Here is a 15963-nt window from a genome sequence, read left to right on the forward strand (position 1 = left end):
TGTTGAACAGAAGCAAAGTGTGTGTAATGAGGATGGAAAGGAGAGGAGAAATTTGAGAGATGTTGAATTCCAGTCATGTAAATCAGTAGATTCTCAAGGTTTTTGTTTATTTTTTAAAGCATTTGAATCTGCCACTTCTCTAAGAAAACCATCTGAAATACTTATGTATAAAATATGAAAGTTGTATTTGGTTAATAAATGTAATATGTAAGTTCAAGTATGTATTTACTTGTAATAAACGCAATTACTGAAATCAATGTATTAGCTCATTAGTTAGGGCAAATTTGCTAATAAAATCTATTTACGGTTAAGAATCACTGCACTTTATCAGCAACAATGTACAACTTATTACATTTTTAGTTGTATATACTGGATTCATGAAAGTAAGTAGTTATAAGGGTAAATGATCATCATTAAAAAAGATTACTTTAAAATAGCAGATACTCCTCAGCTGAATTGATCTGGAAGTGTGAAATAGAAGTATCTGGTATATGTTTGTATCAAAATTATATCACCAATATATAATAATGTTTGCATTCCCTATAATGTGAACATCTGAAAAGGAACACCTAAAGTGTAAATGTATTAAGTTATCTATGACATTAAGGCATTGCATTGTGATATATTATGCATTCTTATTGCACAATTGATTTTTTTCTTGGCCAGGAGAACTACAGCCCCTAAGCTAGTGCTCCTAAATCTTGCCAGCATATGGTTGAGACTAGCACACACATGCTTTAGTAATGAACTCACTTACACAATTTTATGTGAGCAGACCTAAGCAGGTTTGATTTCCAGAAAAGGTACTTGTGTGTGTGTGTGTATGCATGTGCACAAGCACATGGTATGGCAGAAGTGCCACAAAAGGAATTCTAACCACCAACGTATCTTAATATATCAGTAATCACCAATATGTTAAAGTATGGCATATGGCGTATATAGAGCTATATAAAAATACAAGTTGACCCTTGAACAATGTAGGGGGGTTAATTTATAGCTGACCTCTGTGGTTCGCTCCACATCCGCAGATTCAACCAACCCTGAACCTTGTAGTATTGTAGTGCTTACTATTGAAAAATATCCTCATGTAAGTGGACCCGCACAGTTTCATCTTGAGTTGTTCAAGGGTCAACTGTATACAAATCATGGGATTTGTTTTAAACATTTCCCCTGAACACAATTTGAAAGCCATGGCCTAGATTATTCTATTTTATGATTAACCACATGTTGGCCATGATAACATTTGAAGAGCCTTTAATTTCTTTTTCCGCATCAGGTTAAATTGTTACCTAAAGTTTGTACTCTAGGAAAGAAATGATTTTTGTGTAAAACCCTTTGTGTAAAATGGCTTGAAATACATTTGCCTGTGAAGTTCCTGCTTTATTCTAGCTGGGGGAAAAGGAAAGTTACTTACTGAGCGTATCAGCTAGGATTCTTACATTTTGTAGAATGCGGATACTTCAAGGATCTGTAATGAGAACTTAGTGCTCAGTGGACAAACCTCATTCAGGAAAACACCGCTGGGTATCCTCTATGTTGGTGGTTCTCTATTTCGACTGACCACTGGATAATCCAGGAAAGCTTTTTTAAAAATCCCAATGCCCCAATGCCTGGCTTTCTCCCCTGCTCTGCAATTGTGACTTAATTTGTATGGGGTGAGTTTCGGGGATTGGTATTTTCAAAAAGTTCCTTGGGGAGTCTAACGTGAATTCAATGTTGGAAAGCCACGTCTATCTGGCAGGGCTTATTTTGGGTACCAGAAGAAGAAAGATTATTGATGTCTCCAATGGGAAAGGAAAATAAAGGATAATTTAACATACTGTGTTAAGTGCTAAAGAAGAGACAATATAGAAAGTACTATATGGAATTAATAAATAAGTAGTTGAATCTGATGCTGAGCTCCTTCTGATAGACGAATAGTAATTATAATGTTGGCAAAGTGTAGAGAGGCTTTCCGTGGCTTCCTGGAATTGATGATGGTTGAGTTGGAAGTAGGGTTCTCTCAGCAGGGAAAAAGTGATGTGAATAAAAGTGTAAGGCCATGAGATATAGGGAGTCATCCTCTGCTTCTGACAGTGGACAAAGATGCTCAGGCACTTTGGCGGTCACCTGACTCATTTCCTGATCCTGAGCACAACTTCCCAGAACAGATCCCTGATCTCCCTTTTGTGGTACCCTGTGTGTACTGGGAGGCCTGGGTCTTAGAAGTAAACTCGTATGCTGAGAGAGAGCACTAACCCTTTCAGATAATCATGCCCAAGGAGACATAATTTCATAAATGGAATTTATATAGCTTGAAAAGTTAATGCATCTTCCAAAGTGAGCATCTTAGTCACTTCTCAAGAGCAGGGTAAAACATAAAGCAGAGAATTCTTTCCCCCCACGAGGTCTGATAAAGCAAATCACCTACATGGAAAGACACTATTTTTGCCTGAGAGATTGGAGCACCTGATGAGTCATAAATCAATAAAAACATAGCCATAAGCTATTTAGTGATTCATTCGTTACTTATGTCTAAAATAAGCTTCCAGCAGAAGAGCATTTTACTTATACCCTCAGATTCTGCTCTAAGACGCACCCATAGAAAAACCTAGGGTCAAATCATGCCTTTGACTGCTAGGATAAAATTCCCATTGACGCAAAACCTCAGGAAATCTGTGGTTTGCAGAAGAAAGGTAACAATACCTATCTCACTGCTTCCATTTGAGAAAGCTTTTAGACTTTCTTTTCTGTAACTAAATGAAATTGGATTTTACTTTTCATACTTTTTTATTTTTGAAAAGAAGTTTACTAAGTGTGGCAAACTGTATTTTCCAAAAATGGCCAAAGCAATATTCTCAGGATCAGCTGTTTGCCCTTTGCCATTTCCCCATCAAGAGGAAGAATCTATCTACTTCTCTTCCCTTTGAAACCTGGCAGACCTTTGTGACTGCCTAGATGAAAAGAATGTGTACAAGTGACTTTAGCGTGTCTGTTTCTCTTCTCCCTTGAACTTGGGTGGAACTTTGTGACTGCCCAAATGATTGCAATGCATGGAAGTGATGCTTCTGAAGGTCAGTTATGAAAAGTGATACAGCTTCCATCTGGCTGCCTCTCTTTTGGAATGCTTGCCCTAAAAATCCAACCACCATATTGTCAGGAAGCCCGGGCCACATGGAGAGGCCCTGTGCAGAGGTCCTGGTAGGCAATCCCAGCTCAGGTCCCAGTCAACAGCTAGTGCCAAGTGACAGACATGGGTGTGAATGAATCTTTAGATGATTCCAGACCCCAGCCTTGGAGCCACCCCAGTTGGAGCTGAGTAGAGCAGGGTCAAGATGCCACCCCCCCCCCATAAACTACATATTTGGGAACAAAATTCATCAGTTTAAGTCACTAACTGTTGGCATTTTTTAACACCGTGGTAGATAACTGGAACAGTGAACAATAGTGAATGAGCAGATTTTTTTCATTTCAAGATGATTTTCAAGATTTAATCAATGCCACTTGAATAATTTAAAAAGACTTATTAACCAATTAAGTCTATTGTAAAATAGAAGAAAGCAGAAAGAAGATTCAAGAACTACTGTAGAATGGAGGGAGAGGAATCTGTTTCAGAATTACCTCCCACTTCTGATTTCCTATTTTCCTCCATCACCTAAGTTGCTATGCAATAGCCAATTTATTTAGGGAAGACCAGAGCCAGGAAATTTAAGTAAGGATACCCAAACTTCTATCTGACTTACTTGCCTCAGGCATCCTATTTATTAATATGTAATAAATATTTCACCCAATAAGTGATGCAGATTACCTTCCTAGAATCCTCTCCTTCTTCTCATTGTGGACAGATACACAGCCTGCCCCTGGCGATCAGCTTTTCCAGTGCTTTTCTGCCCAGCATAACAGTAGTTGTCATCCCACATGCTGAACTCCCTCACCCACACCCTAGCCTTTTTTGGCCACGTCCTCTTGTGGCCAATCTTGAGCTACCACTCTCTCAGTTCTTTTCCTGTGGTCCCCAGTGCTGATGAGGGACATCATAGCTACATGAAGTCATTCTGTGCTTATTTCAAGTCAAGGTTCATGTTATTCAGCAAGACTTTTAACATTTCAGCCTTCTTAAATTGCACATAGTTTGGAAGTTAGCTGTCCCAGACTTTTTCAAAATGCCCTACTTAGACTCAATCCTTCTAATATATGACCTAAATCATTTTACACTAAGTTAGAGGTCATTGGAACTCAGTCCTTCTTCTGTGATCTGATATCTTTACATTTTAAAAGCTTTGTCCCTCAGCTCTAGTTTGGAGTGTGTGTGTGTCATCACTGCTATCCATTTCCTTCTGATGGGGAAAAACAATCTTGCCTTGGACCTCCTTCTGTTCCCCCAGCATATAGTCATGCTTTTCTGCCTGAATACAGCCTCCTTGGGCCAGCCTACTTCTCACCCAGCACTGACCTTGTGGTCTCTAATATACACATGTACACACACACTGTCACATATCTGAAGAAAAAAGTCACAAAAATACTCATAATTATCATGAGCATTGTATTCTCTTAAACATGATTCCATTTAATTATATTCTACATTTTAAAATGCTGGCCATGCCTGCTAGTAGTTTGAGGATCGCAGGGAAAGACTGGGTTACCAGTCTGCAGACAAGTATGAGCCAGACTGAGAAGGAAGAACTAAAGACCAAAGTTGGCATCAGGAATTTCTTAATAGAGAAGGGACAGCAGATAGCAAACCAAGTTCAAATAACAGACTTAAACAAATCAAGGTGGGACAGACAGAAAAAAAAATTCAAGAAGCAAGTACATTTAGATTTTTAAATGTGTATATTTAGAGACTGAAATCCAGTGAAAGGGTAAGTGGGCCCTAATTTTAAACACGGTGGGATTGGTGCCACATGGAGGAGACAGAGAAGAGCTCATTTCACATTCCCTGCTGGGCTGCTGGAGCATCCTGTTTTGCCTGAGAGATCTGCAGACGACTTGAGCAAATGCTTGTGGATAAGAAATCTAGAAAAGTTAGACTGGCAAATTCAGAAAGATTAGAAAGAAGGCAGATACACAGCCCCTCTGTTGAGGGAAATTTTAACAGTTGGAGCATCTTTGTGAATGAAGGTGGATACAAAGACCAGGGAAGGAAACTGCCTGGTTTAGAAAAAGCCTAAGGCTTATCGAATCCCATGTAGGATGCAGCATTTGAGGACAGAGACCAAACGAAGGCCTATTGTCTAAAGAACAAATGCAGAAAATTGTGCCAAAATTTCCTGGGTCTCTGATCCCGCACAGGTGGAAGGCAAGGGGACTTACAGTAGAAGGACCACTGGCCAAAATATGGAGGATTATTCTTAACTGTTCTGTGCCTCAGTTTCCCAAACTGTAAAATGTGGACCATAATAGAATCTCCCTCATAGGATAATTGGAAGGATTAAATGAAATGATATCTGTAAAGGGTTTAGAATAGGGCCTGCCATATGATAAGCATTAAGTAAGTGTTCCTGCTATAGTTATTTTTACTGCAAAATTCAAATAGTATCAAATCTTGATTCCAAAGGTTCTAGTTGCTTTGACTCTCTAAAGTTGCTGAATGACTTCATCAACTGAGGCTTCAGCTTGAATAGGATGGAGAAAGGTCCATGTTTTGGGAGAATCTCCATTTCTTTTCAGCTCCAGTGACATTCCTGGCCTCTTCCCAGCCCCTCATCACTGTTCCTGGGAAAGAGAAGTTGTTTGTTTATTGAGTTTGAAAAAACTGCTTAGAATGTGCCATTTTATATGTGTCCTCTTTCACTTTGGGTTGCAACTTGCCTGCCAGAAGTATTAATTTTCTACTTCTCCATGTTATAAACCTGCAAGATCAGGCCTATGATTGCCCAGAACTGCTTGTTACTGGCTGGAACATTTGTCTAATTCAAGGGTGAAGTAGAGGAGGCCTGTTGTGGCCATAAATCTAAGACAAGTCATGCCTTCCAATCAGAAATTTATTATAATAAAACATACCATACTATCTGAGCTCTGTGCCTTTGTCTCAGGTGGTTTTGAACCCAGGAAGGGAAGGGAATGGTACTATTTTGTGACTTCTAAATCTTGGGAGAGAAAACTCATGCAAGGCATTAAAGTTTTAATTTCAAAGCAAGTAAGCACTTTATAAAAGGTATACTATTACATTTAGATGTTTATTTCTTTCCTGTGTTGATCTTTTTGGATACTCAAATTTTTATTTCCTCCTGACACTGTATAGCTGATTAAGCCATCAGCAACTTTAATAATGTATTCTATTTTCACAAAAGGATGTTTTCCTAACATGTGCTCTATCCATGCCCAATGAGTCCTTGGTAGCCACCCCAAATGGAAGCCATTTTCCATAGTGATAATTAATGACAAAAGTGCCATTCCTGTCACATTCAACCCTATGTCTCAATCAATATTCCCAACATATGGCAGCCTAATGAATCACTTGTATGTATTAGTAAAGTGCATCTGTCCAAAGCAGTCGTTCTCCACCAGTAGGGTATTTCTGATTCACTTTGGGAGCTTTCTTAAACTGCACAGTAACATCGTTCACTTCTCTAGCACAAGATTCTAGCCACCTTATGGTCATAAGTAATCTCCAGTTACATTGGAAAATAGACTGACAGGTTCTTAATTTGTCCTCTTCATTTATATTTTCTATGCTTGTGTGTCCTGATTTCTGAGTCTTTCAACCTTAGTTACTTCTTATTTTATTCTAACCTATGTCCTATTGTCAAGTTTACATCAAATTGGTCTTTTACTTGTTGGGGTTGATATTACTTAATGGCTCCGAGTGTGGAATTTTATGAAAATCTGGATTAAGGACTAGGGCCTGCCTCTGTGTAACTTTTCTTAATCAGTCTTAAGCCCCGATTTCCTTATCTATAAAACAGAGACCGAAGGAGTATCTATAGCATAAGGTTATTGTGAGGATTAAAAGACAAAATGAGCTGATGTATATAAAGTGCCTGGCAAAATGTGCAACCCAAATATATGAAAAATAGTAAGTGTTCAATAGTGTTGTTATTATCTTGTATTAATTTCAAGAGGAGAGATTTTCCCTTTAATCTTTGTCTAATAATCTTTTATTATTTCCTACTTTCTATTTTGCTTTCCATCTCAAGTGGCTTTACATGACAATTACCTGTTTTATTCAAGGGAATAAACTTACTACTTTATTAGCTTCAATTGGAATTAATTAAATAACCAAGCCAACTATACAGTAATGGACAATTTATCTCACATAATTCTTTTAATATATATTTTTGAGTGCCTGTCAATTGACTGGAGTCTGTAAGATTCCTTTCCTTAAACTGTATCATTTACTTTAAAATATTTTACTATTTCAGACTGGCCTTCCCCAATTATTCTGAATTAATTATGTGTGTCTATATAAGAAACAATAAACTGATCTCATTTGGTCTATAATGAACCATAGCATGGAAAACCTCAGTGCCAATTTATCCATCCAGTGATGAATATTCCCACATGAAGCGTCACCCCGTTCCATCTTCCATGCTTTACTAAGAATTAGAGCTGCCAGATGAAATGCAAGATGCCCAATTAAATTTGAATTTCAGACAAAAAAAAAAAAGAATATATGTCCCAACTGTTGCAGAGGGTATACTTCCACAGCACTATTCATTATTTAACTGAAATTCAAATTTAGCTGGCATTGCTAAATCTTGCTAAGGATGCTAGCAGAAATGAGAAAACTGAAATAAAGGTAATTCATTTAGTAAGACTGCTAAACTTAGAGATTGCTGGGCCATGCTCTTCTCTTGTGTTTCTATAAATATTTAACTTGATCAACCAGTTATTTGCTATAACTGAAGAAAAAGCTGCCTGTGTTCCCTCACTTTGTGGTTAGAGGGGACATAGCTCAATCTACAAATCCAGGACCAGAATGTTGTTGGCAGTCATGCTAGTCAGACTTAATGGATATAATATCAAAGGCCCAATTCAAGCCTGCTGTCTTTCCAGGGGCCCTAAGCCCCACCCTGCTTTTCTACCTTCCTGAATCCTGTCTGTGTACAATTCCTCCATTGATTTCTCAGGCTTCATCTGGAGTTCTACCTGGGTAGAGCTGGCAGGATCAGATTAACACACCAAACACAGAAAATAGCCCCATACATAGATTGGTGCGAAAAGGCTATGAGATCAGTACCTTACAGTGACTTTTGCCTATAATTTAGCTGTCAGCTTCAGTTCTTTGAGCTCAGACTTAATGACCAGGTAACACAAACCTCAGTTTTAGAAGGAATTAATTTGGCTATGGGCCTCTTTCTGTAAACTCCCTCTCTCTTTTTTGCAGTGCACAATTTTGACTTTCATTCTGTAAATATCCAGTCATCATTATTGTCTTTAAAGTATCTTTGCTTGGCCTCTGGTCTTGCCATGTACCCCGGTGACAGGGCCAAGGTAACTAAGTCGTGGAAACTGCATACTGAGCTGATAAGAAGAAAGGAAAAGGATCATCTGCTGAGTTCTGATTGTACTCTCAATCAGGAAAACTGCTGGAGCCTACGATAATGGGCCGGCCGTTGCCTTTCTTCAATTAAGTGTGTGTTTCCTCTTCTACCTGGAAAAAAAAAGGCATAAAAACATTTTCTATTAGAGTAACTCTCCTGGAAATGTCTGCATTGTCTCCTAGAAAGGGGGCATCAGTTAACTACCCAGTGGTACATTCCTACAGGAAAAAAGAGCTATTGGCCTATCTATAGGGCATAACTCTCAATGATGAAGATAGTAAATTTGAAGGATTAGGTGGCTGGACCTGTTTCTACAGACTAACATTCATAGTTAAAGTTACAGGGTTATACTACAGTGGGGGAACAGTGATTAGCTTAGGTAGTACACATACACACACAAATATCTCAAACTTGCTATTTGCATTAAAGCAGGATTCTTCCAAAAAATAATTATAAAAAGAATCATTGATTATCAAAAATGGAGTATCATAAAAAACAAAGATTAATATACATATATGAATTGGATACTGGCTCATAAAAAGGGGAAGATGAAGATTACAATATATTTAAAATATATTTCATATTGTATAAATAGTTTAATGAAGACTGAACCCTAGAATAACATATACCTTTCTTCATGTGAATGACACGTTATATAACCCAAACATACACATGGCACTTTGCATAGACGTGTGTGGGTGTTCAAACAGTATATTTTCCTCTAAGATGGGGGTTAGTGAATTACAGCTCATAGAGTGGATGTTTGTTTTTGTAAAGGAAGTTTTATTAGAACACAGACACCCCGTCTGTTTATGTATTGTTCGTGGCTCCTTTCACACTACACAGTGGACGTGAGTAGTTCCAATAGTGATTATATGGCCCACAAAAAATTTTGGTAAGACACAAATATGTATCTGATCTTTTAAAGGAAAAAGCAAAGACATGGGTATGGTATCTGTAGCTATAAAAAAATCATGTCTGTTTTAACAATTTCATAACATGAAATTCAATTTAGCTCTTTAGTGTTGACAGAGGAATAAGAAAGAAAGCCAGCTACTGGGTAAAGATTTTAATGTGCATAGAGATGTGTAGAAGAAACTTCCCTAGATGTCCACTCCAAGTTTCCTCTTCTCTTTATAATTTTATTTATATTTCTCCCTGCTCATTTTTATTATTCTGTTTCTAGCTTCTTGTCATTTATCTCTGTTCTACCTGTTTCTACATTTTCCACATTTCCACCATTTTCCACTATATTTAAATTTAAATTTGGGATTCATGTAAAAGCATAAGGACTTTTTGCATAGAAGATGTATTTACCCATATCTGTATGAGCAGTGTTGAAAACTTTTCACCTCTAATGAACTAAAAAGATAAACTGAGTAAGATGAATAGGCCTCTTGACAGTTTCCCTGACATTTGTTTGATGTTACGTAACAGTAAAGCACAGAAAATCCTATTTGGTTCAATATACTTGTAATAAGCTTTGGTGGTAACCGTGATAATTTTTCAGACTTTGGAGACTGAAAGGCAAATAAGATAGGTCCAGATTTCTTGTTGTTCTCTTTCATACATCTTGCACTTCCTTCTTAAAAAAAAATTTTTTTTAATCGAAGAATAGTCGGTTTACAATGTTGTGTTAATTTCTGGTGTATAGCATAGTGATTCGGTTATACATATCCATGTATTTCTTTCCATATTCTTTTTTATTATAGGTTATTGCAAGATATTGAATATAGTTCCCTGTGCTATACAGTAGAACCTTGTTGTTTACTTTGCACTTTCTTCTAAGCGGTTAGGATCATTTGTCCTTTGTGTGTGCAAGTGGGTGTGATTTAACTAGATCTTGCTCTAGATTCATCTCCATGAAGACCTGGAGGACGTCTGTTGTGCTTACACTTTTATTCCCAGTGCCTATTGTATACTAGGTCCTCCAAGAATATTTATCGAACTGCTTGAATGAATGACAGAGGGTCATTGAAACATTTTAGTAATTAGAAGGACAAGCTCACTTAAGTCTTACCTAAGTGATTCTAGTAGTAGTTTAAAGTTTAGATTTATAGGCTGTCACTCTGAGACTGAGCTGGATCTTATAATATTCCAAGACAGAAAATTCAGAAAATTCTTTAATTAAAGAAACATTAATTGAACATGCTTTATAGGCTAGATATTGTTTTCAGTATTGGACAATCAAGACAAACTTGATTAAGACACAGTCTTTACAATTTAAGATGCCTATGAAATGTGTAGTGAATTCTGATTAGAAAACTCAAAGGAAAGTATTTAATGGAGAAGACGGCATTTGAGAAGGGCATTGAGGGATGAATAGGAATCTGATTGGGAGAAAGAGAATTACACGCTGTGGGAGTAAATAAAGCCAAAGACGGTAGAAGGCAATGCTTGCCACTGGCCGGCAAGCGGTCTACTGTGAGAGCAGCACTCAGGGAAAGTAACATCTTGAATTACCAGGGAAGGTGGCAACACTCTTACTCTGACAAAAAGTGAGCGGGAAGCACTGAAAGTTTCCCAGGGGGTATAACGTGATATAATTCATGTTTTAGGAAGAGAAGTTTGGTGGCTGTATCAGGAGTAGGCTACAGGTAAGAAATCTGGTAAGAAGCCCATGGGAATAGCTCCACATTTAGACAATAAAATACTGAACTAATGAATTCAGCATGGTGGAAGAGAGGAAGACCAAACACTAGGACACTGAGGAGAGAAGGATCAACAAATCTGGACATGGTGTGAGAGTTCGGGGTAAACTGAAGCTAGCACTGTTGGAAGATTCCAGTTCACTGGCATTTTCCAAATATGAAAGAGAGGATGGAACCTATTCAGGATGAAAGATAGCAGGACCCCCTTTTGGCTGCAAGAAATGTGGGTCATGGGTTAAAATACAGACTGGATAAGGTTGTTCTCTCAGAATGCACTTCAGTCTTCAAGTACTTCAAGATGAACCATTCTGAAGTCAGTGAGAGTCACTTTACGTGTTGTATAATACTTATCTTTACTCCACTTGACATTGAGAAGTTGCAGTGCTAAGAAGGGGAATCATGACAGTGATAAAAAGGAAAACTAAGTGTGTTGTTTGAATTGACAATTATGCCATAAAGTTAGCTGTTGAAGTCTTTTTTTTTCCCATCATTTTTGTTTCCACACTTGTTGAACCAGGGAATAGATTAAGTGCAATCAATGGGGTTTATTTTTTTACAGTAAGTTGATAAGCTGGCTATAATTGTATGAATTAGGATACCAAAACACTGATAGGATTCCCAAAATCAACAGCCATCTATTTTCTAAAGTTATAGGGGAAAAGTACTGAATAAAATGCACAGGTAATTTAAAATCATCATTTAAGCTAGTAATTGGAATGAATTTCTTTAATAAATTCTTTAACTGGGTAGCAAATAGGATTTAAACTTCATTTCTTCAACCATTAAACAATCATAATAACACCAGATTGTAGAAGAGGGAAGGAAAAAAAAAAGGTAACTGTTTACTTGATAGGATCTTAATAGTTACTTTTTTAATGTAATGTAAAGAAATTTGGTCTTTCATGTGTAGGAAAACAAAATAAGATATTTATGTAATTCACCAGTTTGAGAGTATGAAAGGCATGAACCCAGAAATAAATACTTCTCCAAGCCAGTCTGGTTCTTTGCCCCATGATAGCTACCGCCCTTCCCAACCCCTCAGGTGTGCCTCTTACTTCTCGACTACTTGCCTGGATCCGATTTACCAGCCCAGCTTTGGTGGGATCTATGTGAGCAGCTCCCGTCTATTTTTGTGCTTTTTCCTCAGTCATGTAATTGGGATTCTTCATTGTTCTAGGAGCTATTCCTGTCAATTCACGTTAGGTGCTTTCAACATCATGACAGGTTCTAGGGATAAAATGATGAATAAGACAGCTGTCACAATTTATAAAGGGAGAAAAATGAAACATGAACAATAATATTGGATGATAATTGCACCCAGCTATGTACCCATTATAGAGGTGGCAGAGAGAAAAGAGTGATTATATAATATTGGATGATAATTGCACCCAGTTATGTACCCATTATAGAGGTGGTAGAGAGGAAAGAGTGATTATGCCTGTGTTATGGGCACTGAAAAGGCTTTATAGAGGAGGAGACATCAAGACTGTGTTTTCAAAGACTAATTCAAATTTTCAGATTCAACAGAAGGCAATATGGGGAGATTGGGAATAGGTATTCCAGGTGGAAGGACAAAAAAAAAAGGCATGAAAAAATTAAAATGTTTGCCACACTTTTTGTAACTAACCTCTGTTTTGGTTCCTCTTCCCATTTGCCATTCTTACAATTTGCGAAAGTCCCATTCTCCTCCAAAAGAACTGAGTTCTGCCCCTGAACAGCAATCCTTTTTGATTGTGGCCATTAGAATTCCCTGAAGCTGCCTTTCAGCCCCAGATCCTGATCTGAATGTCACCTACCCCAAATCCCCTATTTCTGCATCTATTTTCTAACTTGGATACCTACTTGCCTGAACTAAAATGCTGTGGCTGTGACTCGAATACTGAGCTTTGTCTCTGTTGTAGATCAAGTGCCCTTGATCTACAACATCAAGGGAACGTTTAGTTAAGGATTCAGGTGCAAGTGATTTAGAAAGGAGGGCTGCCTGGAGAAACAAGTGAGCAGATGGAGGAGAAGCAGCCAAGCAATGGTGTGATTTCAGGTGTATCTTCAGGCTCAGCCTGACCCCACAGGTAGCTCTGGAGTATGAATAAGCTTTCAGAGACTGTCTCATCTGGGGGAAAGGAGTGGGGATTTTGTTCCCACCTAGGAATCAGCCATTGGCTACAGGTAGACCTGGCAGTCTGTGTATGTGGGGACCTAACCTGCCAGGCACTTCTGGGCAAGGTAACTCCAATACACAAGGGTGAGCCTCTGAAAGTCACAGGCTCAGCTGTTAGCAGCACTGTAGTCAGAAGACGGTGAATGCTGGGAAAGAGGATCAGAGGGGAGCAGGGGAGGTGAGTGTCCACTGCAGCCTCACGCTGCATCTTCCTCGTGTTCAGTGTTCATGCCTCGGATGCCTATTGGGCAGGGATGCTTTGGCTGCCTGAATCTCCTCGGACTTTTCCTTCTTGCTAGAATTAGCTGGGCTCTCTCTGCTGGGCCAGTTTAAAATGCCTGCATTCCTGGGAAGCTATAGACCTTTCAAAGACAACAAAAACTGAAGGTATTTTTACTTCTTAGGAGGCTAGTAAAATTTCAGAGGAGCGGAAAGCTTTTGGTTGCTATCAAAATACAGTTCTACGTTGAATACAGAATTTGAAACTTAAATAAGCACAAAATAAAGGTAAGATTGATCTTTGGATTTCAAAAGCATAGGCTGTTTCCTAATCAGTATCCAAAGCAAGGGAAAGTATTTCGAGGATATTTTGTATTCTGATTTATTATGCTACAAATTCAATCTTTCTGATTAGAAAGTTTATTCTTGCTACAATATAAAAGCAAGTGTAGGACAAGGGTACACAGCTAAATAAATTTTTATAAATTCAATCAGAATTTAAAAATATTTTAAGCCATGAAACTTAATACTGTATGATTAGTATTTAGAAGTAATGTAGAAAATAGATGTGCCTTTTTCTCTATTATTCTTATGTGAGGATTATCCTAGTCATTTTCTCTCCTTTCTTCCTCTTTCTCTGAAATGAAATATTTTAAAAATCTCAAATTACAGGAGTTATAAAGATGTACATTTGTATATATCTATAAGAAAGACAAATAATGATGTACTTATGTGGCAGAAATTTGTTGAAATTAACAACTTTCAAGTCAAATTAGAAAGCTAGTATTGTATAAATATACCACAGATTTATCCACTCCTCTGTCAATGGACATTTAGGTTGTTTTCATGTCTTGGCTATTGTATATAGTGCTGCAATGAACATTGGGGTGCATGTATCTTTTCAAATTAGTTTATACAATGGAATACTACTCACCCATAAAAAGAGTAAAATAATGCCATTTGCAGCAACATAGATGGACCTGGAGATGATCATTCCAAGTGAAGTAAGCCAGAAAGAGAAAGAAAAATACCATACGATATCATTTACATATGGAACTAAAAAAAAAAAAGGAAGACACTAATGAACTTATCTGCAAAACAGAAACAGATTCATAGACATAGTAAACAAACTTATGGTTAGCAGGGAAAGCAGGTGGGAGGGGACAAATTGGGAGTTTGAGATTTGCAAATATTAACTACTATACATAAAATAGATAAATAAATTTTCTCTGTGTAGCACAGAGAACTATATTTAATATCTTACAGTAACCTATAGTGAAGAAATACGGAAATGAATATATGTATGTATATATATGACTAAAACATTATATTGTACATCAGAAATTGACACATTATAACTGACTATACTTCAATTTAAAAAAAAAAAGCTAGCATTGATTCAGCGTAGTATCTAACAGCCTAAACTGTTATTCAGAATTACTAGCATGGCATAGTTACTGCTGTGAACCAAATGGGTTAATTTGTACTTACTATAGTTTAAATATATTCTGTTTTTACTCTATTTCTTGGAAAATTGGTGGTTTATGTACAATAATTCTTACCTAATGAGACTATCCAGTTATACAGTTTCCTGTCATTCTGAATAAATGGGCACTGGCTATATCTTTGTTTCCATCATACTATGTGGTGACGTCATACTCCAATTTTAAAGATAATTTTATTTATCACACCGGAATTGGCCAATGCCTGGAAAGGTTACATCTGTAAAGTAAACATAGAACACTAAGGAGCCAAGTGGAGCCCTGATGATTTGTTTACATTGAACATTGATTTTTTAAAACCTCATTTCCCTGTTTTGTTACCGATGGAAGTGGAAAAAACAATAGAATCTCTCAATGAAAAAAACTCCCAGATTACTCAGTTGTAAAAACAGGTCCTTGACATTCTTCCTGTTCATCTAGGGAGATACTGACATCCACTTTGTTACCTTTGCCTCTGGAGTAGGAGGGAAGGTCATTCATGATATGATGCTTGGATGTTTCTTCAAACACAGCAGAGTAACAGATAAAAGGAAATAGCATGTGGAGTTGGCATGGATGGCAACTGTCAATGGGAGGAGAGATTACACCATACACATCTGTGATTATAGGTCATTTTCCTTCATATTCTAATATTTATAACTTTATTCAAATAGCAAGTAAACATTAGCATTTTCCTTTTGTTCCCAACAAGTGTTCCTGGTAATACTGTGACGACAAGGGTACTTTTTGATTCACCTTGGTTACCTTTGAATAATAATTAATGGAAATATAGATGACTAGTCAAATATTTTATTACTTACCTTAGAAATTGATAGTTTTACAACTTTACATTAGATAGAAGAGTACAAACAAGTTGTAGTCTTTCAAGAAATGTCTATGGAATTTTATCTCATAATCTTGGAATTGTCATTCCTGAGTTGAGTTCATCAAGTCATACTTGATTTAAATGGCCTATAAATTGAAAAATT

The 15963-nt window shown here is 37.3% G+C and overlaps 1 long non-coding RNA gene across 1 annotated transcript; it reads right to left on the reverse strand.

The window, feature by feature from the left end:
• Window positions 1-4793: 4793 nt before the first annotated feature.
• On the reverse strand, window positions 4794-15782 carry LOC105091559 (uncharacterized). The gene is made up of 5 exons (XR_010381130.1): window positions 15442-15782; window positions 15056-15215; window positions 14428-14549; window positions 12187-12343; window positions 4794-8575 (listed from the first exon to the last, which is right to left on the reverse strand). It is a non-coding gene; the product is annotated as an uncharacterized LOC105091559 (long non-coding RNA).
• Between the last annotated feature and the right edge of the window lie 181 nt (window positions 15783-15963).

This window comes from Camelus dromedarius, chromosome 1 (assembly GCF_036321535.1).
Source record: "Camelus dromedarius isolate mCamDro1 chromosome 1, mCamDro1.pat, whole genome shotgun sequence".
In the NCBI taxonomy this organism is placed as follows: domain Eukaryota; kingdom Metazoa; phylum Chordata; class Mammalia; order Artiodactyla; family Camelidae; genus Camelus; species Camelus dromedarius.